Source organism: Schistocerca gregaria, chromosome 5, assembly GCF_023897955.1.
Source record: "Schistocerca gregaria isolate iqSchGreg1 chromosome 5, iqSchGreg1.2, whole genome shotgun sequence".
Taxonomy (NCBI): Eukaryota; Metazoa; Arthropoda; class Insecta; order Orthoptera; family Acrididae; genus Schistocerca; species Schistocerca gregaria.
The window spans coordinates 336,115,911-336,141,586 of record NC_064924.1 but is presented as its reverse complement, the minus strand read 5'-3'; positions in this window follow the sequence as shown (position 1 = coordinate 336,141,586).

Sequence of the window (25,676 nt, the reverse complement as noted above, 5' to 3'; positions counted from 1 at the left end):
GCATTCTATCTGTCAACTGAGCCTCTGATGGCATCAGTCGAGACTTGTAGGTTGAAGCTGTGGCGTGACTGGAAGGCGGACCAGAGATGTACGTCCCCACAGTCCCATTGCTAACAACCGGGTCGCAACAGTTCCTGTTGTCTAGTTTGGGCCCATAAGCCCTCTTACTTGTGCTGTGGTAGCTGTATGATCTGCCACTGCTGCCCTTACAATGCTGGCGGACGTCTGTGCTACGTGGAGGTCCAGAACCTCATCTACGGATGTGAGAATCTTGGATGTGACCACCCATAAGAGAGTCGCTGCACAACTGAATCAGCACGTCCAACTTATGTGGTAATTGTCAGGTCCAAATTCTGGGGCCATTGTCAGAAAGGAACATCTCACCACTCGGAAGGCCATGATTTGACCTGTATCAAATTCGCTTAGTTGGTTGTAGGAAGCATGTATGTATCTCCGTGGCATGGCTGCCTGCTTTCTTCACACCTCTACTCCACACTGAGCCTCGTGACTGTGAGCATTATGGATTATAAGGCGGCACAGATGACGCTCTCGTAGCTATCCCACTACACCATCTGTTGCTGGACGAAGTTGAAACCACTGTCATTACATCTACTTTCTGCCAAGTGGCATATGCCGTCCTTAGATCAAAATCGACATCGGGTCTTCCCAGGTGAACTATTTTTTTTACGACAGTGTATATATGATATATGGGGTGTCATAGGAAGCTCATTGTGCTGTTCGAAAATGAGACATTGTTTATAAGAAGATAGCAACGTCAGAAGACTGTAGCGAGCTGCAGGAAGGGTTGGGGGTTGGCTTGATCGGGGGAAGAGACCGAACTGCGAGGTCATCGGTCTCATCGGATTAGGGAACGACGGGGAAGGAAGTCAGCCGTGCCCATTCAAAGGAACCATCCCGGCATCTGCGTGGAGCGATTTAGGGAAATCACGGAAAACCTAAATCAGGCTAGCCGGACGCGGGATTGAACCGTCGTCCTCCTGAATGCGAGTCCAGTGTGCTAACCACTGCGCCACCTCGCTCGGTGAACTGCAGGAGGGCCTACAGAGTATCGATGACTGGTGCAATGGCTGGTAGCCGAACCTGCAAGCAAATAAATGTCGCTTAAAAGACATTAGTAGGAGAAGAAATCTACTACTTTGCGAGCATAAAAGTGGGAATAAATCATTGGAAACCGTAACCATCGTAAAACAGATCCGGGTAACAATTCAGCTGTATGGAAAGTAGAATGACCAAATAAAAGAAAGTGTACGAAAAGCAAATTCCAGGCTGAGAGTTCATGAAAAACTGTAATTCACACGCACAAGAAATGGCTTATAAAACGTTTCTTCCACCATTTCTAGAGTATTGCTCGTCGGTCTCGATTACTAAACAGGTTGGATATATGAGAGAGAGATAGAGAGAGAGACAGAGAGAGAGAGACAGACAGACAGAAAAGAGTGAGAGTGAGACAGAAAACACCCAAAAAAGACCTACGCATTTTTTCAAGGAGTCCTTAAGCTGAAGCAAGACGATGACGGATGTGCCCATGTAACTCCATTAGTGATGCTACATGAGCGGCGTTGTGCATCATGATAATGTTCACTATTGATGTTCCGATACCATATGCTTGGGAAGCATCAGGCTACATAATACCTCCTGCAAAATAAGTCTAGTGAAATAAAAACACGCAGAAAATCAAAAAAATTACTACTAATTTGGCTGTTTGCCAGAAACATTCTTCCCGCGCGAATGGAACAAGGAAGGAGTATAAAGACAGTGATGTCATTCAAAAGTACCCCCCGCCGCTTACCGTGAGGTAGCATCCGGAGCGTGCATAAGACCAGGACACTTCCGTGGGCGTTACACTAGACGCGCAACGAAAAAGGCAACGTCGAAGTGAGGAAAGGAAGCTCCGGAAAAGAGGTGTTTGCACCATAGCAGTATGTATCACTTGGCCATGACCTGTAGCTGCGGCACTGGCGCCAGTGAGCTAGCGCGCGACGGCCCCGCGGGACAGCGAGGCGCTGCTGTACACTGGAGCGGCGCTGCGGTTCGTGCGTCAGAGCCAGCAGCCGGCAGGGCCGCCGGGCGCCAGTCGCATCTGCATATCAACATCGTTTGCCGTAGCCGAGTTGCCAGCAGGGGCTCACAAATAGCGCCACCAGAGGAGGCCGTTAATGAATTGTTAACGACGTGGAATGCTTAATGCGAGTCACTCGCGACGTTCCAAGTTTAACATTCCCTCTGTCTCTTTAACTTCCGCCTACCGGCAAGCGTTCACCAAGTGTTTTAATCTTCATTGCCAACTTTTAAGCACCTCTGCGCACAGTTAGACGTAACGAGTTAAACCGACGTAATTATTCATTACTTCATTAAGATCTCAGTGATGCTACACTGCAATTATAGTTAAATGATTAAAATCTTTAGAAGGCGACAAAATCTTGCCAGAGGGAGAGCCGTACCGTTCATCGTAAGGTCTAGAAGTCATTTTGGGTGATTACCCGTTAATGCTTTAAAACAATATTTTAGTTTCTGGGCTGGATGCTAGTAATCTCCGATTTACCGATTTGCCTAATTAAGGAGTGTTCTGAGGACCAAGGTACCCCAGGGGAGATGCTTTGTGAAACTATTGTACTAAAGGCCACTGCTTCTCGGCTTTTTCTAAGATCCGTGTCTTATCTATTTGGTACTGTAAACCTGCGAGGGCGTGCTGAAAAGTAAAGCCTCCGAATTTTGAATGTAGAAAGTCTTGAACTTTTTTAAATCATAAAAACGTCATTAACATTCTACATCTTTAGTCTTCACGTCTACATTTTTATTTCCCATCATTGCACCGTGGCGATAAACTACAGACCAGTTTGTCGATACCGTCACTGTAGAGTGCTTTACCTCGTTGATTCAGCCGCAATACCACCTCACCTTGCACCGTTTCATCACTATTAAAATGAATTCCTCGATGGCACTTTTTAAGTTCTGGAAACAGAAGAAAATCGGCTGGCGCCAAGTAGGGACTGTGTGGAGATGACCGAGGATAGTGAAACCCAGGCGTCGGATTGTTGCAGATATCGGAGCTCTCGTGCGTGGCCTGGCATTGTCATGGTAAAGGGGAAGATGCTCCATGTGTCAACGAACTCTTCGAATTGGAAACTAAAATACAATACACTGTTTCTCATGCATCGAAATAGTTATATTACATGGGATCGATTCCTGACTAAACCGCTAAATTATAAGTCCGCCTTTATTCTATCTTCCACTTCTCAACGATGTGAGGAGTCACTAGGAACGACATGGCGTAACGCTACCACGGAATGTTAAATGCCAAATATGGCATAAACCTATAGAATAGCGTTCCCCTCTGGGTGAAATTTTGAAACTGGCCGTGTGTTAACCTAATGGATAAAGGGTACCGAACATCGATTTCGTAGTATGGCAATTAGTAGAAAGCATAAAGACTTTAATTTAATAAGAAATTAAAGCAACAAAGTTTCATCAAATGAAATAATAAACAGTAGCCAGCCTAATTAGGTATTATAATGTGAAATCATTATTTTCTGTGAATTTAAATATACGTTTGCACTTAAGGTTATTTAGTCCTCAATGACTGATATCAGTTTACCCTAGCAATATTCTTATTTAGATTAGGAAATAAATTCAAGGTAAAGTAGAGCATTATGTGCCGTTTTAGTACTTGGTGAGCAAGTGATTTCAACTATCAACATTTATACTCTTTAGCTTAAACTTTGGCACAATCAAAGAAGTAGCAGTTGAAAGCAAAATAAAGCTTCTTAACTATTTTAAACTAATGTGCCTCTTTCTTTATCTTTGAAACAAATGATTTAACTAGCAACTTTTATATACTTCAAACTGAAACTTAGGCACAATTAAACAGAAACAAATTTCCGTTTCTTCATAAACAGGATGCTCAGGTTTTAGCATTTTTAGGATAGAACCCTGCTTGGTATCACGGACAGTCACGAAGTTCAAACACAAATTTTGCAACACTTGAATTATTATTTCAAAAACACACACAAGCGCACTGGTTCATAAGGACATACATATCTGTTTTAAAATAATAGGTGAAGCAGTCTCCCAATAGAGGTGGCAAGCACGTGGTGGTTATCAGGTCTCCTTCTGGTGGTTTTAAGTTCTATTTATTTCTTCTTGCCGACGTATTCATCATCTTTAAACCCTTTTAAAATTCGAGAGCACCATTTTACAGCCGGAACCACATCCGAGGCACTCCATCATAGATGTGGTTTCAGAATGCTTAACGTGGCACCTGCAGTGTTTACTATGCGCCTGCTGGCCACTCACTGCCTGACGAGCTCTCCCTCTTGCCGCCAAAATTGACCGGCACTTCCTTCTCGCGCTCCGAGTTCCTTCCGTAGTGGAGGGGTTCCCTACGTCTTTTCTATTTCACAATACAAGATCTCCAATGATGAAAAAATTTTCTTTTCACAAACAGAAATATTTAATGAAGTTTAATTATTTAAGCACACTGTTAAGTTTAACAAAACATACATCACAAATTTCCTTTTCCCTCCTACAATTCAAGAACTTACAGTGTAAAGAATAAACACTTAATAGTTATCTGCACATAATTACACTTTACCAATTACTCATAATTGATAATGGTGTTACAGTGTGATTCGGATTCTACGTTAAAAGTGCCGTACCCCTTTCTTCCGATTGGATGATTGTGGTAGATGAAGTTGACAAAGTGTCGTCCAACTGAACACTTGCACCCGTCCATTGACTCACACGCGATCACTAATATTAGGCAAGCTTCCAGTGGCTGACTGTAGCAATACAGTTGGTTTACCACTGTACGAGTAAACACATTGCAATATTCTCAACGTCCATCGAGATATTAATTAAATTACCGTTACCTTTTGACACTCTATTCTTATTACACTTATCTATATGGTTTGGGGCTGACTGTTGCTGACTGCCTCAGCTTAGTAATACACACACACATAATTCAGAGAAATTCCAAAATAAACAGTCTGAATAATGATTTAACATTCCCTCAAATCATCTACAATGGCACAATATTTGAGGTTAAAGAATCTTTGTGTGAAACCAACTGCAGAAGGAACAAAACAACTAAAAAACAAAAAACTCAACACATTTTGAAGGGTATACACACTGTAATTAAAAAATATAAGTAGCTTAAAAATTTCATGAAGACATGTGACTTTTCTTCGATACACTATAAAACGGAACACATCTGCAGGAGAAGAGCAAGTGAATTACGTATTTTTCCTCTTTTATTATGACTGTTGCAAAAAGCGTTAGCCGATATTTATGGGAAGGAGTCGAACCATTGGTATAAATTTGTAAGGAAGTAGTTATCAATTCCCAGCTCACATATGATTTTTGAATCCAGGGAGAATTTCTAAGCACTGTTTTTATTGCAGCGTAGTAATGATCTTGCAACGGTACATTAAGGGTTTCCAAAGCTATTTTTGTACTGTATTTGCATGTGCGGATTCCTTAACCTGTAAAACTTTTTCTATTTCATACCGGATTCGATACAGCAACCAGCATGCATGACGTGAATAACCAAGCAGTCTTCGTTGCATTGTTAATTTTTTTTTTATTTTTCCCGAAGACGTGTATCAATGTTGTTTAGGCATCTACAGATTGGCTGATGTTTCGTAGCGATGGGTACATATGATACGGTGTATAAAGTACCCCAGCAGGTAAATGCTGAGCCGTGTCCTTATTACGGCATGTGGCGCAGTACAATGCAAACTGAACGGGATCGGGTCTACAGTCAAGCTTTACATCATAGAAATACGGAGGTGTACTGCATATTCTGGTTGACCACATCACATGTGATGACTCACATGGCGGAATAAGGACACGGTGCATTTACCTCCTGGGATATTTTATGAGTGATATCCCATCTATCCATCGCTACCTAACACAGCCAACCCTAACATTCCTAAATAAAAGTGAAACGAGTCATTGGGAAAAATAAAAAAAATTACGCTGCAACCTAGCTGCTTTTTTAGCGTACATTATCGTGTGTAGACCAGTGGATCAAGATCTGATTTCTACAGTTCAAGCACAACTAACGCAAACCTATACCTTCACCCTGACGCACATTTTGCAAAACGGATACACCTAATACTGTGCTTACTGCTTGTGCAACAAAAGCAGGTACTAATAAAAACGCCTGAATTGACATAGGGTTTCCAACCTGGAATAAACGAAGTTCAGTCACGATGAGGTCGTTTAGTATTTAAGGGTCATACCCCATCTACAATACATTTTGAATAATTTTGCGGAAGCATTACTTACTTCTTATGCTATCATTACTTACACTGCAGTGACTACACCATAAATCTTTCCCAGGTAGAAAATACACAACTGGGGCAAGATAACTGCTCCACATCTAACCAGTGTCATGCAGTACTTAAGTCAAACCTTTTCAACGACTCTCGAGCGTAGAAAAAACGTGTTTCACGTCCGCAACTGTCGAGTGCCAAGGAGGAAGTACCTTTGTGAGTGAAATCATCTAATGATCAGCTCACCGACTGAATGTTTAGGACAGTGAATCAGGGGTTGCCATCTCCTTCCACGCTGCTTCAAGCTTAGAGTGTTATTTATGCTAACTGTGGCTTTGTAAAAGCAATTAATTTATGCAGATGACATGATGGAATACTGACTCCATATGCCTGTTTGTAGTGAATTAAGGAGGCAGTTTCTATGCTGGAAAGGAAGTACACAATCTAAAAGCAAGAGTGTGATTTTTTGGTACAGTTTTGACGGGCTTTCGTACCTGTAAGGCATGCAAGGCCGTCCCCAACATTACGTTCCCAACCCCATGTGATCGACGGATGAGCCTGTGACCTGCTTGACATCAGCTCCGATTAGACAACATTCCCCCTGTCCGATACTTTACCTTTCGACATCTGCTTTCACATCATCTTTCTATATAGCCACAGCACCTGACATTAACTTCTTTTCTCCTAAGGTATATGTTCCGTTCTATTACAGCCTTCATAGTATGCTCAAAAGCGCCAATCATCGGCCCATTCTTCCTAGGCTAGGTTTCTAAGCCACATCAAGTGATAACAGGAAGTTGGAATGACATTCATTAGACGGCCAGAGTCGTGGCCTCCTACAACTGGTCGACCCTTTCAGGGTAAAACAATCCCGCATCAACTGGGGCCTATACAAAGCCGATTTCCTTACCTTTTGATTTAATTTACGATGATTCTACAGTGATTTCCACTATGGTGAAGTTCATTTTACTGCCCACTCCAGGTTATCAGTAGATTCCAGTACTCATTCTCCGCATTCTGAATTGAATTTGCATTATTAGTAGTGGCCTTATAACGTCAATCAGGGAGCTCTTCGTTCGTCTATTGTGTCATGTCAGATGAGGAGGAGGCATGCTTGATAAATAACGTCATTTTAATCTTAAAATAAAATTTACAGTAATCATAGACATTACACATTTCTAAAAAAATCTATTGTAAGTCGATGAGGTAGTAGAAATTCGCAACCAAAGCCGTAAATCATTATTAGCCAACATATAATGCTTTTAGCAAGTTACTGGAAATTACTCGTTTTTTTCTTAAGTAATTAACAGCTTTCGGATCAAAGTGGATTTAAGTGCCCACAAGTATTTCTCTTTTTACCTGTGTTGGATTAGTGTACTATTCTGTCGGTGGAAAGAACGGAACGAGCTTATTAATTAAGGAATAAATAGACTGAGAAACGTCAGTTGCAAAACCCAATTCTCTGAAAATTCGAATGCTCGACGATCTTGAATTCGCTACAAAAACGCAAATATTAAACTTTTTGAAGAAAGCTAACCTTAACTTTTCCTAAAAACTTTCAGAAAATATGATACCACATGACATTGCCGAAAGAAGCTGACAACGCTAAATAAACGGAATTACAGCTTGATTTTACTACTTTACGCCTGTAACCCACTTTAGTTTGATGGCAGCCACTATATAGATACTGATTTGCGTAGTAAATGTTGCAGTTGTTACAACTCTGTTTTTATTATCAAGCTGTAATTCCCTTTATTTAGCGTTGTCAGCTTCTTGTATCTTCTTAGGGAGGCAACGGCTGTTCGCGTCCGTAGCATACCTTAAGCTATACGTGTCTCCCGGGTGGTGCTAAAGAAAAGTCACTTCGATGCTGCCAAACAATCAACGAACTTGATCACTGATTCTTGGCTTATTTGCACATCGTATATCACAGATATAAGTGGCCATAGAAAAGGGTCCCCTCCAAGCCAAAAGACGAAGCCCCTTGGACCTATCTTCAAAATTTGCCATATTAATATGGAAGGAGTAGGGTCGGCTAAATGCCAAGTATTAAGTAAGATTTCATGTTGTGACAATATTGATCTCGTTGCAGTTCAGGAAACTTAAGTTGAAGACGAAGACCAACTTGAACGGAGAGGTATGATTGCACGCTACAACCTAGTTTGCACAACGTATCGTCATGTGTATGGCATGGCTACGTATGTGCGGTCATCGATTGGAAATGTCCACTTGTGCTCGGCAACAGCGCATAGCGACTTACATGAAATTGTTGTCAAGATAGGAGATCTGTCAGTGACCAATGTGTACAAACCACCAACCATTCCCTGGCCTCAATATGTCACGCCATACCAGCCACACCCAGAAATATACGTGGGGGATTTTAATAGCCACCACCCTGTGGGAAAATATAGAACAGCTGATGGGAATGGCGAAGCTCTTACTAACTGGGCAGAGAGTAACAACCTGTTCCTAGTTTTCGACCCAAAAGATGAAGGAACACTTAGGTCATCAGCTAAGAGAAAGGACTATAATCCAGATTTATTCTTTGTGACGGCTGGCAATAATCATACACCACTAAGAACTACAAGATGTGTATTAACAGATTTCTCCCACAGCCAATTGGAATCAATATCCCACTAATAACAACCGTAAAACTCCGAAGGTGGAATTTCAGAAAGGCGAAGTGGGATATCCACGTGGAAAAATTGGATAAGTGCTAGGGATGGATTCCGCCAACACAGAGTAATTATGACAAACTCATAGGTGTAGTTAAAAGTGCAGCGAAAGCTGCTGTCTAAAGAGGGTTAAGTGAACAATATGCACCAGGATGAGACAAAGAGTGCGAAAATAAGTATCAGAGGGTGAAGATCCTGAGATTGTAGGTAACTTGTTGCACTGCCTAGTCAACGCACGGTGAGGCCTCGTCTCTCCTCCGGAAACAAGGTGGAGCTAACGAACTACAGCATAACTCAACAGATATTTCGGCAAATAGGATTTCAACTCAAATACAGGGAACATCTAGAGCGCCAAAGGACAAGAAACATACAAGAATAGTACGCCTTGAACTCAGTGCTCTTAAGAAAAACAGCACGCCTTGGGACCGGTATTCCTCGAAATTCACCACCAATGAAGTCAGAGAAGCACTGAAGAGTGTCAAGGCGGGAAAGGTACCTGGATTGGATAGAATACACCCATAATTCCTTCTTCACTGTGGGGCATATGCCAAAAAAGGCTTGCAGAATTTTACTAAAATATAATGGCAACAGGAAACATACCACAGAAAATGCATAACTCAAAGATCATTGCACCGCTTAAACCAGGCAAACCAAGCGATCAGCCCAAGTATTACAGGCCAGTCGCGTTGCTCAGTGTAATATACAAGCTGCTCGAGAAACTCCTTTTTAACAGACTGAACCTAAGAACACTGGAATCAACTCCAGACAATGTCGACCTAATAGAAGTTACACTGATCAAGAACTTTCCCTGGCAACACATATAGAGGCAAGCTACGAGAAAAAGTAAAAAACAACAGTTACATTCATAGACCTGAGCGCAGCCTCGAACACTGTCTGGAGACAAAGCCTGCTGTACAAACTCATACAAATAAGCACATGCAGCAATATCATGAGACACGTCAATAATATGCTTGCTAGGAGAGCTTTTCAAGTGATTACTGGAGAAAAAATGAACTCTGCTAAAATTTTCAACAATCGGCTATCACAAGGCTCAGTCCTTGCTCGATTGTTTTTGAATATTTATACTTCTGACATTCCAAACACACAACGTAGGAAGTTTGGCTATGCAGGCGACTGGGCTATAGCTACGCAACATGAATCATTCGAGGCTACTGAAGACACCTTGTGCTCCGAATTGAAGCTGCTGAGTGGCTATTTCCGCAAACGGAGACTGCAGCCGACTACGACTAAGAGTGAAGTATCATGTTTCCACCTTTGCAACCACCCAGATAGAAAAGAACTTAATGTCATCTTTGAAGGGAAACGGATTAGCCGTAACAACTACCACGAATACCTAGGAGTCACATTGGACAGGACGCTCTCTTACAAGGAGCACCTGACAAAGACTGCTGATAAAATGAGGTCAAGAGGCATCATTCATAAACGGTGGGGCACCACTTGGGGCTCCACAGCAAGCATACTCCGCACATCAGCAGCTGGGCTTGTCTACTCAGTGGCAGAATACTGTGCTCCTGTGTAGATTAACAGCCCTCATACAAACAGGATTGATGCGGTACTAAATGACACCATGCGCATTATCAGTGGCATAATAAAATCTACGCCTACTGTATGGCTGACAAACCTGAGCCACGTACCACCCATAGAGATGCGGCGAAAAAACGCTCTTCTCAGTGAGTTCAGCAACATAACTAGTAACCCACAGTTGCCCATACAATGCGACATAGCTGATTTGCGGCGCAGAAGACTTAAATCGATAAGACTCCCACACTCTCTGCTAAAGATATGACGAACTCCAACTATGATGTCGACAATCTGTGGAAACAACACTGGCAAGAATACTGCCCACCAAAATGACAGAGCTTCATGACAGCTAAGAAACCGCCTGGCTTCATCGAGTCATGTAAAGTGTACAACTCCAAACCGCATACTCACTGGCCACGAAACATGTGCTGACGCCCTCTACAACTTGCAAACGATACTAACACCAAATTGTGCCTGCGGCCCTGAGAATCAAACAGTCCGACACGTACCGTAGTGGAAGAATACCCGATTAGACCCTGCAATGGAACCTTCAACGATTTCACCGCTGCAACAGAGGAGGCAATTGATTATATTGAATGACTTGATGTCAATCTGTAACTAATTTATGTATAAAATGCATAAGGATTGTGATGTAATACTTACGACTAATAAAATAAATAAAATGTTTCTTCTTACCCTCACATTTTAATAATATATTGGGGATATCTCTTACGAGACTGTAAGTACACGTAGCGAATGACTATTATCAAAGTGTAGCGTAAATGAAATATCCAAAAACAATTTATTATTCTCCATGTTCACATTTACATTTGCTGCAAACAAAACACGAGTAGTGACATGGTACAAAAGTTATATGTTTGGCTATGAAACATGTTACAGATCGTTAATGTGAACTAGAAATAGCAACGCACTTAAGATGGAAGCTTGAGCAAAGATGACGTGTACTTACGTCGAGATCGGATAGCGGCTGATAGCCTTGTTTAGTTGGTCTCTCGTTCTGAGTCTATTTCCTAAAAAAAATTTAGATTTTCAGTCGCTTTTATTTGCCAATATTTATTGACACTACGCATTTCAGCGCTTTACCTGATGATGGCTTCATACTGACAAAACATACCGTGCCAGTTGTTACTGGTAAAATATTGTGAGTGAAACTGAAATATTATTTCGCAATGTTCCTTGAAAAAGTCACAGACTCCAACAGCTTCCATACAACATAGAAAAAATTAGGTGAATCCTATGTGCTTGCAACGTTCACTGTACCACAGTAATATTATAGTTTACTGTAAATGGTGTGCTTATCTGCACACTCAACCGTCTTTGAAGCGTCACTGGAAATATAAGCTGTCTGTAATTTATCTGAGACCTTGCTGTGTGTTTAAATATCGAGACCCAATGTACTATTTGTACTCACATGTTTTCAAAGTTGCTTAAACATATCTTTACCTTTTTTAAATGCTCGCAAATCCATGTCCTTGTACAGAGATTTAACTTCGTATTTCAGGTGATCATAAAAGGTTTCATTAGTAAATGGCTGATTTCATAGATAACATGTCACTGCACCCAAAATAACTGTAACTAATGTCGTAATATTGCCTGTAATTTATATTACATCAGCTGCAGACAGATCTTCGGTACCAGCATGTGAGCGTGTAGCCTAGCAACATGCAAAATAATGCCGCTGTAATCAAAACAAAGCTGACAGAATTGGGCAAAACAGCGGTGTCATAATAGTGAGATAAGTTACCACTTGACGTTGCATATTTGGGCACTTCCCCTGTCACCTATGCTACAGGTGAACGGCTAACGTCACAACACAGCTGGCCAGAGCGGCTACAAGTGTTCCCCACTCAGCCGTAAGTAGCATATCTTCTTGGACTCCTAAGTCAAGTTCCACCAGGGACGTCACAGTCTTCGCGTCAGCAACAGCCCTTCAGCCACACGGCATCAACTAGACGAAGCGGCTGGGCTAGGAGCAGCCAGACAGGTTCCAGAGGTGGGGTTGGTGCCGCTAAATAAAGGACATTTCCGGGTTGACATCGTCTGACACTATGAGTTGTGTCCGGCTACTTTCAAACGGTGACACTTTCGGCACCGGACATTTGCGGTTTTATCTCCTCCGAAAGGTTGAGTACCCTAGTCTCCTCGTCCTCCTCCCCAACACCCAGCCCCAGGAATTCTCCTGGACCGTGTCCAGACACTTCAGGTTCTTTTTGTTCCGGAAGGACAACGCCACGCTGGTCAAAACACAAGTCTTTATGCTTACTATGCAGCCTAAGTTCTTAGTGAGAACATCAATATGGAAGTTATGACAATGGACAAGGGAATGTCTTCTGCTCCTTATACTGGGTACAGGTATTGTAAAGTGAAATAATCTAAGTAAGTGGTGTTGCGTGGGTGAGCTTACACCAAACATCGGATCACTGCAAGGATGGTATGCATTCTAAGAACAGAGAACTGTTAAATGTATCAGGACATATATATGGACCACTAGATGATGCAGCTCTGGAAGTGAAGAAGAGGAGGGCTCGAGATAAAACTACTTAGTTATCCAAGGCGTACGTGCGTGAAATGGGATATCTTCATAAAAACGGTTATAAGTTTATTACTGTGATTCCTAATTCAGAACCTGTAAACAGGACCTTGCGTCATCAACGGATCAAGCAAAGAGGAAACAACAAGAGCCCAAAGAACTCTAATAAAATTGATCATCATAAATATCACTTAAAAATAGAAAACAACAGTGTTTTCTCTAGAACTCATTAGATTAGAGGAGAGAATAATCATTTTCAGTGGAATCAAAGGAAAATAAAGCTTATAAACGTTTTCCCGTTGTTTTATGAATGGAACACTTAGGAGTTACGACAAGCAGTTCGCACAAATCTATACCATAGACACCGATGCAGGAGGCCCGAGTAACGACTGAAATATTCTATATGCTGTAGCTGAATTGCTCCCCAGCAAGAAGAACGACATGATTGTTCTTCTGTTTCGTTCGATTAAACAAGCAGTTCCTCATTTGTGTCTTAGAGGAGTGAAGGTCGATTTTGAGGCAGCTGGGATATCTACACTTCAACGAAATAAATGGATGTCATTTCCATCTAAACATTCGTGGTGGTGTCTGTTTGCTCTATATCGTGTCTCCCTACCACTTTCGCGCAACGACGCTCTGAGCGTGTTTTCTAGGGAATTAACTAGTTAGAACCTGGGACCTGTTGCTGGTAAGGAGACGCCAGACCACACATGACATGTAGAATTCAGAAGAGTTCAGTGAGACTAGCGATGATATAAGCAAATACTTAATGATCTCAGCGTCAGCTCCACTGCACTCCCTGCAAAAGAATCTTAATACTAACTAAATTTAGTGGAAAGGGTTCAAGGTTTTCCTATTTTTAGTTAGCTGGTAAAATAACGTCGAAAAAGCAGTTAAGTTTACCATGGGAAATTTTATTCTACTCACAAAACATCGTTTATAAATTGCACTATTGATAAAAGGAAATGTTTTAATACACGATGGTAAAAACCAACTGCGTTCAACAAAAATGTGAACGAATATTCCCTGAATGGGTTTCCAAGTTCTACAATCGATCGAAGGATGACCTATGCAACATCACATCTCTAATCTAGGTTTAATTTAAGTTTCAGTAAAGAGAAAACTATCAAAATGGTCTACAGTGACCCTCAATTATCTTTAATTACTTATCTAACTTGTCGTAAATCACACTGGCTGATGTGGCATCTCAATAACTATATAAAAGAAAAATCATCGCGTTTCAGATCTGTTCTTCAGGTGGCAAATGTGAACACCATGAGTTTTAATTAACGATCGACACTAGTATTACTCAAAAAAAGGTGGTATAACAGATGAGACTTTTGCAGTTCTGAGTGAAGCCTTATGCGCTCAAAAATGCGGCATCGCGTGCGTTCATTACCTTGTCGGTGTTTAGGCAGCCTCAGGGCAGCGGCGGGCAGCACAGCTCCGCTCACCTTTCCATCTCGGAAGCAACTCTCTCCTAACTTCTCCTTACTACAATTTACCGAAGTTGGTTTAAAAAAACTATCTGGCTGTGTTATCATCTGACCAATCAAGGTCTCAATGTTAACCTTAAGCTCCGCCTACAAAAGTTCTGTCTATCCAATGAGAAATGTTATACTTTTCGTGGTGGGGCAATATTTTTAAAGTTTGCAACGTAACAGAGACGTGAAAAAGTCTCACGCTAAAACCTGCAGCTGGTGTGGTCCTTTTAGCTTTATTGTAAGATCTATACTGTTATTCTGGAGGGCTCTATCTTTTCACATGGGCTGGGGAGTGGTCCTAATGTACCAGACACGTGAAAAGGCTCACGCTAAAACTTGTGGGTGGTAATGGCCCTTTTTGTGTTATCGTAAGATCTATACTGTTTTTCTGGAGGGCTCTAGATTTTAACATAGGCTGGGGGGGGGGGGGTGGTCCTTGACGTAACAGAGACGGGAAAAAGTCTCACGTTAAAACGTGCGGGTTGTGTGGCTCTAGTGGTTAGCTGGCGACGTGGGTGTCCAGTCCGTCCCTTATCGTAGGGCCTTCTAGCTTAACACGGTTCTGCTCTCGGCTTCTGTTCTCGTTTCTCCCCTCGGAGCTGCGGCGTTCTCACGGTGGGAAGGTACGACAAGCAATTAGGCATTCTTATGTTAGTCTGTGATATTCCATTTGCTCACTCGTTACTCGTATTACTTTGGTTAATTTAATGTCACCATTTATTCGGAGGTATGTTACATACTACTGGATTAGCTTATCATGTCAGGGTTTTCATGGAAGGTGTTGGATTTGCCTGACACCTTACATCCATATGAAGAAAAGTTTATGGAAAAGACTTCAGCATCTCGGTCTAACTGAGAATTACAGCCAGAATGATGATTTAAGACTTCACGTCAGCACTTGTAACGCCCTGACATTTGTAAAACCGGAGGACGTAAGTAATGAAAAGGTTGGTAGAGATTCCTGCACAAGATCCTAATACCGTAAGGCTCTCTCAGTTTCTATGACCACTTAGAGAACAACTGGCTAAAAAAGGAGTGTATCGCCAGGGAAATGCGGAATTACTACTGAGAAAGGCACCGAATGAAGAATGCTGTTGAAGCATGGCACAAGAAAATAAATACTACTATTGTAATTTTTCACCCTGTAATCGTCCATCGTGTGGAGTATCTGAAGAAGTAAGCAGAGATCAAACTGCATGTTCTTGATGTTGGAGGTGAACGTTGATCGAAAGAAGAAATACTTGAACTGAACGACAGGATGGAGAGAATCGTAAAATATAATGAAGAGACTGGCAACATTAGCTCCTGTTTGAAAGCCAGTGCCTATATTCAGAAACAGGACTAAAATATGGTGAAAAACGTCACATTAAAAAGCTGTAAAGGCCACTGAAACGTTGCAGATTTTGTAGTAAAAATACTGAATATACAACTCAGCATTATCAGTGCTAATATTAAGCTGTAATTGCAAATAAAGAGTAATGTAGTTCTTCCATAAAAATGATGATGAAAGCTGTTAGCCTGATTTTAAACACACCAAAATGGTAAATGATTATTCATCTTTTTTACAGTCCAAAGCCTGTGCAGTGTTTGATGGAAATCGACTTCAGTTAGTTGTAACGAAATTAAAGAGTGTTTCGGGCCTTACAACGGTATCCACAAATTGCTTAATGATGAAACTAGCTGGTAGTAGCTGGAGCTATTAGCGTTTAATCAGTGAACAGTGGGATTTGGCTTGACGAAGCCTACATTGAACATCGCTCAAATAACTCTCTTGTCACAAGAAATTACAGTTACATTAACGTTTTTCAGCTGCAATTTCCTATTTAGTGACCATATTTTTGTTTCTTATTTCTACGTTGTCCAGCTACACATTATTAATGAATTTCTGGCCACAAGGTAGATTAGATTATATGAGTACATTCACATGGGGCATGTCGGGCGTTCTTTTTTTCAACCATTTACAAACCGATGCCTTCTATCCTTATATTTTTAGGATTGTCAGTCATAGCATTAGAACAACTCCAAACGCACAGTTCAAAATGATCAGCGAACATTCACATTCCTTTTTCTTCGATCCTTTCCTTTTCCTCCAATAGTGATGGTCTGTACCTGTCGCAATCAGTAAGTGTATAAACTAGCTACCATAATGTACAGATGGAGTGAGGATGGGGCTATATTTATGCTTTGAGAACAAATTGCTTATTGTCATAGTCGATGTCACTGCTTTCGTTTCCCAAAAGTTATAAATATTTAGATTTACGAATATTCGAAAGCAGATGTAAATTTCGGTACAATGGAACGGTATCTGAAAATGTGTTGGTATGAGATGCAACTGCTGCATCTAAAATCCATCTATGGATGGGGCACCATCAATAATTAAGTCAGTATTTTCATTTGGCAATATGATTTCAGGAAGGCAGTGTGTCGAAGAATGAGGAGGCCCCTTACATACTGTCCGGGTAAGATGCGGAGACGGCGGGTTGGAATCGGTCACGACGAGTACGAGGGAGGGCGTTCCTTGCCCGAGGGATCACTGCCCAAACTGCCTGGCGAAGCGGGGAAGCCGCAAATGTCCTCCAAACCTTGCCCACCGCAAATGTCCGCGATCGCTGTTGTCCTGCATTCCTGTGAGGAACTACAAGGATTCTGGGTTAAGTTCAGGGCATTAGTACTGCTGGCCGGCTGCCTGGAGCTCCAACTTAACCTCTCAGGCTGCTCCGGTCTTCCTTGCGTCTGCAAGGCCACATTACTTGCTGCTGGTGTTCTGCTGTGGCCACACCCCAAAGTCAGAGCGTACACCCGCACAGCCGCAACACCGTGAATGCTGTCGGCCTGTTTGCTGTCTCAGTGACAACACCTGCCATCGGGATGCAGACATCGACCTCATGTATGGGAAAGATGCTGAATAGAGGATGTTATCACTTCATGAGCATCCTCGACCTCGCCCGCGTAGCGATATTGGGAGATCCAGATATATACAGTAGTTTCCGTGCACGCCATTCAGGGCTGACGCTACGGTCCTGGTTAGTAACAACCATAATGTCATGTGGCCCAACGGACTGTTTCAAGTCTTCCAATTGTAACAACTTCAGCTATTCGCATATCCCTGAACAGACGGTACCTGGAGTTTTCAAGCAATGACCCATACAAGCACTAAATGGTCCGGACGTCGCCTATTTTCCGTGGCTAGCAAAGACCGTGGATGCCATAATTAGCAAAGCCGTTGGCAATGTGGACATTAGGAATGACTCATACCATCAACGATATTACAAGTGGAATCAACATTTCAGACGCCGCAACATTTATAATGACCGCTCGGAAGTTTTTCTTTGAAAAAACAAATAATGATGGAAGTTATGTGTTTGGGAGTGAGTCATAGACATGTCCTGAAACTAGTTTTAAAGGACAGACAATTTTTCTTAACGCTGACCACTCCATGTTAACAGAAACAGATGTAAAGTAGGTCTAAAGAGATGTTCAACATTTTTACCAGTTCGTTACCGGTGTACACACTAGGGCCAAAGTAATATAAAGAAATTAATTATCCGTACGATACGGAAGTCAGTAGATGCGATGATAGACGTACATTTTCGCACATGTGCAGACAAAGAGCCGGCCGCGGTGGTCTCGCGGTTCTAGGCGCGCAGTCCGGAACCGTGCGACTGCTACGGTCGCAGGTTCGAATCCTGCCTCGGGCATGGATGTGTGTGATGTCCTTAGGTTAGTTAGGTTTAAGTAGTTCTAAGTTCTAGGGGACTGATGACCACAGCAGTTGAGTCCCATAGTGCTCAGAGCCATTTGAACCATTTTGCAGACAAAGAGATGAGTACAATTTCACAAAAATTTTATGGTTAGTTTAGGAGAAACAGCTTCACAAATTGAGCAAGTAACTCTTTGATCAACCTCTGGACCTTATGCAAGCAGTTATTTGGTTTGGTATTGATTGATAGTGTTATTAGTTGATCTCCTGAACTACATCGTACGACATTCGGTCTAACTGGAGCATTCAATAGTAAGAATCTCGAACTGGTAGGAGAGCCCTGACCATAATAATCCAAATGTTCTCAGTTGAAGACGTAAATACAAAGGGAAAAGTCGACTCACCGCGAAGGAGTTGTCGGAATGGGTCAGATGAAATCGGTATATTTGATGTGGTTTGATTGTTTGGAAGGTACGAGATAAGGTACAGTTAGAAGTAGAGCTCTGAGTTGTGCAAGGATAGCTCAGTCGGTTGAGCACTTACCCGCAATAGGCAAATATCCCGAATTCGACTCTCGGACCGGCACAGAGTTTTAATCAGCTACTAAATTGCAGATGATCACAGTTTTTTAAAAAAAAGTAATAATAAAATTTAACAAGAGAAAGAATTTCACAAACTGAGCAAAAGAAAGACGCGTTGGTCCACCTCTGGCCATTATGCAAGCATTTACTCAGCTTGGCACTGATTGTTCGAGTTGTTAGATGTCATCCTGAGGGATATAATGCGAAGTTCTGTCCAACTAGAGCGTTAGAACGTCAAAATCCCTAGCTGGTTGGGGGGCTCTGACGGTCCGGCGACCTTTCTGGCCAAGACAGCCTTTGTCAAGCACGAAGAGAATCAGTAGAAACCCTCGCCGTTTGTGGACGCACATTATCTTAATGAACTGTAAGCCCAGGATAGCTTGCCATCATGGGCAACCAAACGAACAGTAGAATGTCGTCAACCTACCGCTGTGCTGTAAGGGTGCAGTGGATGCCAACCAAAGGCTTTGAAATGAAATGCCACCTCATAGAATGACTTATCATTGTGGCGCTGTATGGCAGGCGACACTCATGTTGGTATCCTACCGCTGTCTAGGGCGTATCCAGACACGTCGTCGCAGGTCGTCAGTGGGCATTTCGGAGCCAGACTCATTAATGGAAGAAATTATTCCCCAGTCAATGCGATTCTAGGCCGAATGTGCACGACATCCCTGCTAATGCATTTGTTGGTGTACAGAGGACAGTTGTAAGACGTCGTGGTCTCCTGCCCTTCATTGCTTATATATTCCGCCCTCACAATCATATTCCGAACATCAAGACGCTTCATTCGAACCCGAACTCGATAAGATAAAGTCAATGTTGTATGAATTCGATATGCAAATAACAAGTAAATCCCAAGTGCGCATCGTGGTGGAAATACTCGAGGCTGGCGTACATACACACATTCGGGACAAGACAGTCACAAAAGCTTTCAGTTCGGGAGAGGCAAACCGCATGCCAGGAGGCCGGTCCCTTCAGAGGACCAGCCAACCTATCTACGTTGGGCGGCGACTGCCCGTAAAGCAGACAGCGTTTGATAGAATGAAAGGGAGAACGACCTCATGTTCGGCTTAAAAGCAAATTCCGCTACTTTGTGTGAGAGCGCACAGCCTACAAATTCTTTACAAACATAGTACACAGTTTCAGAGGTTTTCACAGGGAGACAGCAAACGCCAAACGCCGATGAAACAGATTTCCGGATTGGTCGCCTTAAATGGAACGTCATTCTCTCATTTCAGAAGAGCAATGCTGATTGGCAGACAATATTCCTGACGTCTTCAGCTAAAGGAGTAATGGAAGAGATCGAAAGATATACCCGTTCACATCTGGCTTGGAGAGGGGCTGTTCCGTTGTCGCTCTCGGAGTGAGAACACGTAACGAGAGCATGTGCGCTCGTACGTAAACTCAAAGACTGAGGAACAAGTCTCTCCTCAGTACTTCAGTGGGAGAGCACCTCTGTCGAGAGCGAATTGGAGTGCGACTCTTTCTTGAGTCCTTGCGATTAAGTGCTGTTCACTGTGTTGGCTGCGACACTTATTGTGCAGTGTGAACGGACAGAGTTATAGTTAAACGAATGCGAGTGAATTTTTGAGTGATATCGGGGTGGACTGGTTATCTGACCAGTGTACCACGCCAGTAGTTAGACTAGGGGTGAATAGGAGTCCTTCATCAAAGTGTAGGGAGAGTTTGATTGGCGAAAGTCAATCAAGATAGAATGAGAGTTATCTTATTTGTCAGCAGAGAGCGACGCAGAGAGCAGTCATCACAGCTTACGGTATTGTGCGCTACAGCTCTTGCGAGCCCCAAATTTCCTCCACAACACTACACTTCACTGCATTTAACACGCAACAGCCTTGACCGTACCTAGCAACATTCTAACTGATATTTATTCAAGTTGAGTTGGCGAGGCTCTCAGGCATTCTGCCAAGTCAATGACAATCTCAAACTTTGTATACAAATTTCATTAGTGAATCCTATCCTTGAAAGCGAACTTCAAATTCTGAAAAGAACCAGAAAAATAACTTGTTCAGTCCATATTTAAAACTAATAATTTTCGTTAGTTTCATTTTTTTATTATACTAACTAGCAATATTCCAGTACCCAAGTATCCCACTAGTTACATAAGAAATTCTGTGAATTTTTGTGTCATTTCCTTACAGCGGACGACTCCAGAAGATATTTATTGGCGAAAGTTTTTCAGGTATTTCTCTTTAGAAGGTTAGAAGCGTCTGTCTGACTTCTGTAGTGGAGAGGGGGCCGAAATTGCATCTTGCAGGAGCCACAGGGTAAAGGGTACATCTCAGATTAATCTGTTGCGCAGAATGACAGAATGACACCCCCACGTCGCTCACGCAGTAGTAGTCAGCATTCATTTTCTGTGAGTTGCCTGTTAGTGGTCATTGTTATCCTGAAGCACCAATTGCACATACACTCCTGGAAATGGAAAAAAGAACACAATGACACCGGTGTGTCAGACCCACCATACTTGCTCCGGACACTGCGAGAGGGCTGTACAAGCAATGATCACACGCACGGCACAGCGGACACACCAGGAACCGCGGTGTTGGCCGTCGAATGGCGCTAGCTGCGCTGCATTTGTGCACCGCCGCCGTCAGTGTCAGCCAGTTTGCCGTGGCATACGGAGCGCCATCGCAGTCTTTAACACTGGTAGCACGCCGCGACAGCGTGGACGTGAACCGTATGTGCAGTTGACGGACTTTGAGCGAGGGCGTATAGTGGGCATGCGGGAGGCCGGGTGGACGTACCGCCGAATTGCTCAACACGTGGGGCGTGAGGTCTCCACAGTACATCGATGTTGTCGCCAGTGGTCGGCAGAAGGTGCACGTGCCCGTCGACCTGGGACCGGACCGCAGCGACGCACGCATGCACGCCAAGACCGTAGGATCCTACGCAGTGCCGTAGGGGACCGCACCGCCACTTCCCAGCAAATTAGGGACACTGTTGCTCCTGGGGTATCGGCGAGGACCATCGCAACCGTCTCCATGAAGCTGGGCTACGGTCCCGCACACCGTTAGGCCGTCTTCCGCTCACGCCCCAACATCGTGCAGCCCGCCTCCAGTGGTGTCGCGACAGGCGTGAATGGAGGGACGAATGGAGACGTGTCGTCTTCAGCGATGAGAGTCGCTTCTGCCTTGGTGCCAATGATGGTCGTATGCCTGTTTGGTGCCGTGCAGGTGAGCGCCACAATCAGGACTGCTTACGACCGAGGCACACAGGGCCAACACCCGGCATCATGGTGTGGGGAGCGATCTCCTACACTGGCCGTACACCTCTGGTGATCGTCGAGGGGACACTGAATAGTGCACGGTATATCCAAACCGTCGTCGAACCCATCATTCTACCATTCCTAGACCGGCAAGGGAACTTGCTGTTCCAACAGGACAATGCACGTCCTCATGTATCCCGTGCCACCCAACGTGCTCTAGAAGGTGTAAGTCAACTACCCTGGCCAGCAAGATCTCCGGATCTGTCCCCCATTGAGCATGTTTGGGACTGGATGAAGCGTCGTCTCACGCGGTCTGCACGTCCAGCACGAACGCTGGTCCAACTGAGGCGCCAGGTGGAAATGGCATGGCAAGCCGTTCCACAGGACTACATCCAGCATCTCTACGATCGTCTCCATGGGAGAAAGGCAGCCTGCATTGTTGCGAAAGGTGGATATACGCTGTACTAGTGCCTACATTGTGCATGCTCTGTTGCCTGTGTCTATGTGCCTGTGGTTCTGTCAGTGTGATCATGTGATGTATCTGACCCCAGGAATGTGTCAATAAAGTTTCCCCTTCCTCGGACAATGAATTCACGGTGTTCTTATTTCAATTTCCAGGAGTGTAGAATCAATCATAATGATGAGTCTGTGACTCTGTGTGCCTCTCTGACTATACCTCGGTCCATACATTCTGTCGCCTCTCTAGGTCGACCTCTTACTTCTTGACGCTGTTTTTGGCCATGGTTCACTAATTTCTGCTAAAATAATGGCATCGTTCCTATTCAAATGTCAAGTGATTCGCCGATTACTCCAAGCAAATGTTCTGTCTCAAGCGCTGACTGCGTACATTCTTCACGCGCCTGTGTGCGAGGCAGAGGTAATGTTCAACTGAGAATATGGCTTGAAATTCGCAAAGCTTTTATGCCGTTGCATCGATATATCTCCTGTTCGCTACTACTGTTAGCTGCACGCTGAAATTCCACTGCAGTGCCACACATTCATCCATCGCCGCCAGAGTTTATAGTTTTACTCTTTCCGTTAAAAATCAATTTGGGGCCGGTTTAGATAACTCGTGATGTGTCGGTTTTTATCTCCTTAGAGTGGATGTTCTTAATACACAACTTTTCAAACAACAACTCTTTCTTTCTTTTAATTCAGGAGATGGTGATAGTTAAGAACCACGACAAGAAGAGATAAAAAGGTAATGTTCGCTCCTACAATCAGGTTCCACTTAACAAAACGTCAGAAAGCCTGAACACATAGTAACCATAAGTAAACCGTGCAAGCACTTGAATAGGTGAGGTGAAGTTACTAATTATGGCCCTAGACAGGCCAATCAGCCCGACCGATCGCCATGTCACCCACTACCAATGGATCCACTGGATGCTGTATGGAATGACATGGGCCCACAACACCGTTCTCGAACTCGCTGTCGCGTTTCTTGTCCTTGGAGACAGTAACAATCGATCGAGTAGCTCCTCGGGTGGCCTCAAAAGGCTTAATACACCTCTACCTGTCCTCACACCAAGGAAAAGTCCCTGGCAGTACCAGGAGTCGAGCTCGGTTACCACATGGAAGTCGGCTGCGCTCATCACTCAGCTGCGGAGGGGAACTAAGTAACTGAATTAGCCTGACCCAGTTTCCTCATCCCTGTAGGAAGTCTGAAGCAGTTCCCACCAACGTCAGACAAAGCCAACCACCTCTCAAATCAAAGAGAGCTCCATGGAGAACAGATCTTTGAAACGGAATGGCGAAAGCACATTGGAACAACGAATCCACGAAGACTCCCAACTGGCCGAAAGCCAAACATACCTACAAAAGATCCAAAATTTCGTAATGGGAAGCACAGAAATTGCTCAAAAGAGTTATTTTGGTCAATCATTGCTGACCATAGCAGTGGAATTCTAAATATTGCAACGATAAATGTCGCGACATAAGAAAAACGATATGTAGTAAGCAAAAAATCAAACTGACATCGAATATGCAACTTTCACACCAGCAAATGAAGCAAGACCTGTCTGCTTCCTTACAAACCTCGGTTTTTCCTATCATGTCTTGGTAGACCTTACACTGTATATACAGTAAAACCGTTCAGCACTCAGTGGTAAATGCAACCACTCACAACTTGTCCAATATTTTTTCTTCCTTCTAGAGATTCCCATTAAAGTTCACCTAGCATTTCCGTAATATTCACTTGTTACTCGAAACTACCAGTAACAAATCTATTAGACCATCTTTGAATGCTTCGATGTCTTTCTACGACGAACTGGTTCCCAAACTTTTCTACCTGATGCCCCTTACTGTAACCTCAGTAGGCCTGAAGCCCCAAAATTTTACTAATTTTATTTGTCTATTTTTCTCTCTTTCGAAAACTTTTATTTGACAATAATGTTCAATTCACACTTTACTAAAAGAGGGCTATCAAACGCAGACTAATACAAAATTATAGTATAAAAAGTCTTGGTAGTCGAAATAGAACTGTTTTCATGTCTTACTTAAATACCTATTGATGCTGTTTTCACTTGAACAACACTTTACACGTCTAACATGATAAAATTCAGAATGGCAATGCGATGGTAGAAACTGCTTTTATTTAATGAACTCCCGGTTTCAAACAAATTATAGGGCATCTAAAGTCAATCTCCACGTCCAGACCACTGCGGTGTTTCCTTTTTGTGATGCCTAGTGAGAGTGCAACATCCCCTCAGAAAAATTAATGAATTACTGTGCTGGAAAACCACTAAGTTATTTGATTTTCAAACAGCTGAGCAGAACTCAACGTACTCAGATATTTCGTTCTTTACTTATTCTGATCAACACTAAACTGACACACAATATTTTTAGCACCACTCAGTCTGACTTTCAATAATCCCTACAAAAGAATGGCCCTGACTAACAGTAAGCTATAACTTTCATGAATCACTTATCTCACAAAAATCGTCGTTAGCCGAACTACTGCAATAGAGCGAGCGCCAATACTGCCAGCTATGTAATAGATTCTAACTACTGGTAGGCATAGTCAGCAAATGAAAGATTTTGATAGAGAACAAGCAATGTATATACCTTAATAATGTTCAAAAGTAATTTTATATATATATATATATATATATATATATATATATATATATATATATATATATATCGTCCGTTCTCAAAATTCTTCCATCTCTCTCCCAACATCCATCACTGCTGGCGGCTCACCTCAAACTGCAGAACACTGTGCGCTGTTCACATCCAACTGCGCAACAGTACACAAGCGAACATTCCAACAATGCAAAACTAGCCACTGACTGTAGTCAGCACAGTCAGTGATTTTCATACAGAGCGCTATGTGGGTTTACCAGCATAAACACCTAAACAACCTAGTTGCCTACTTACATAGCCTCCACGCTCCCCACCAAAAAAATTACAAATTGTGGCACATAAAGATTTTTAAAAATTTTTTTCATAATTACAAAAACATAGATAGAAAATGCACACACTTATTGATGCAATGATGGTCAAAATCAAAAACTGTTCTCATAACGACAGTCCTGTACATTCATAACAATAGTAATTACAGTTTTCTTTTTTCTTCATAGTCTTAGTAGTAAAATAAAATGCTCACAGAAGTAGTGTATT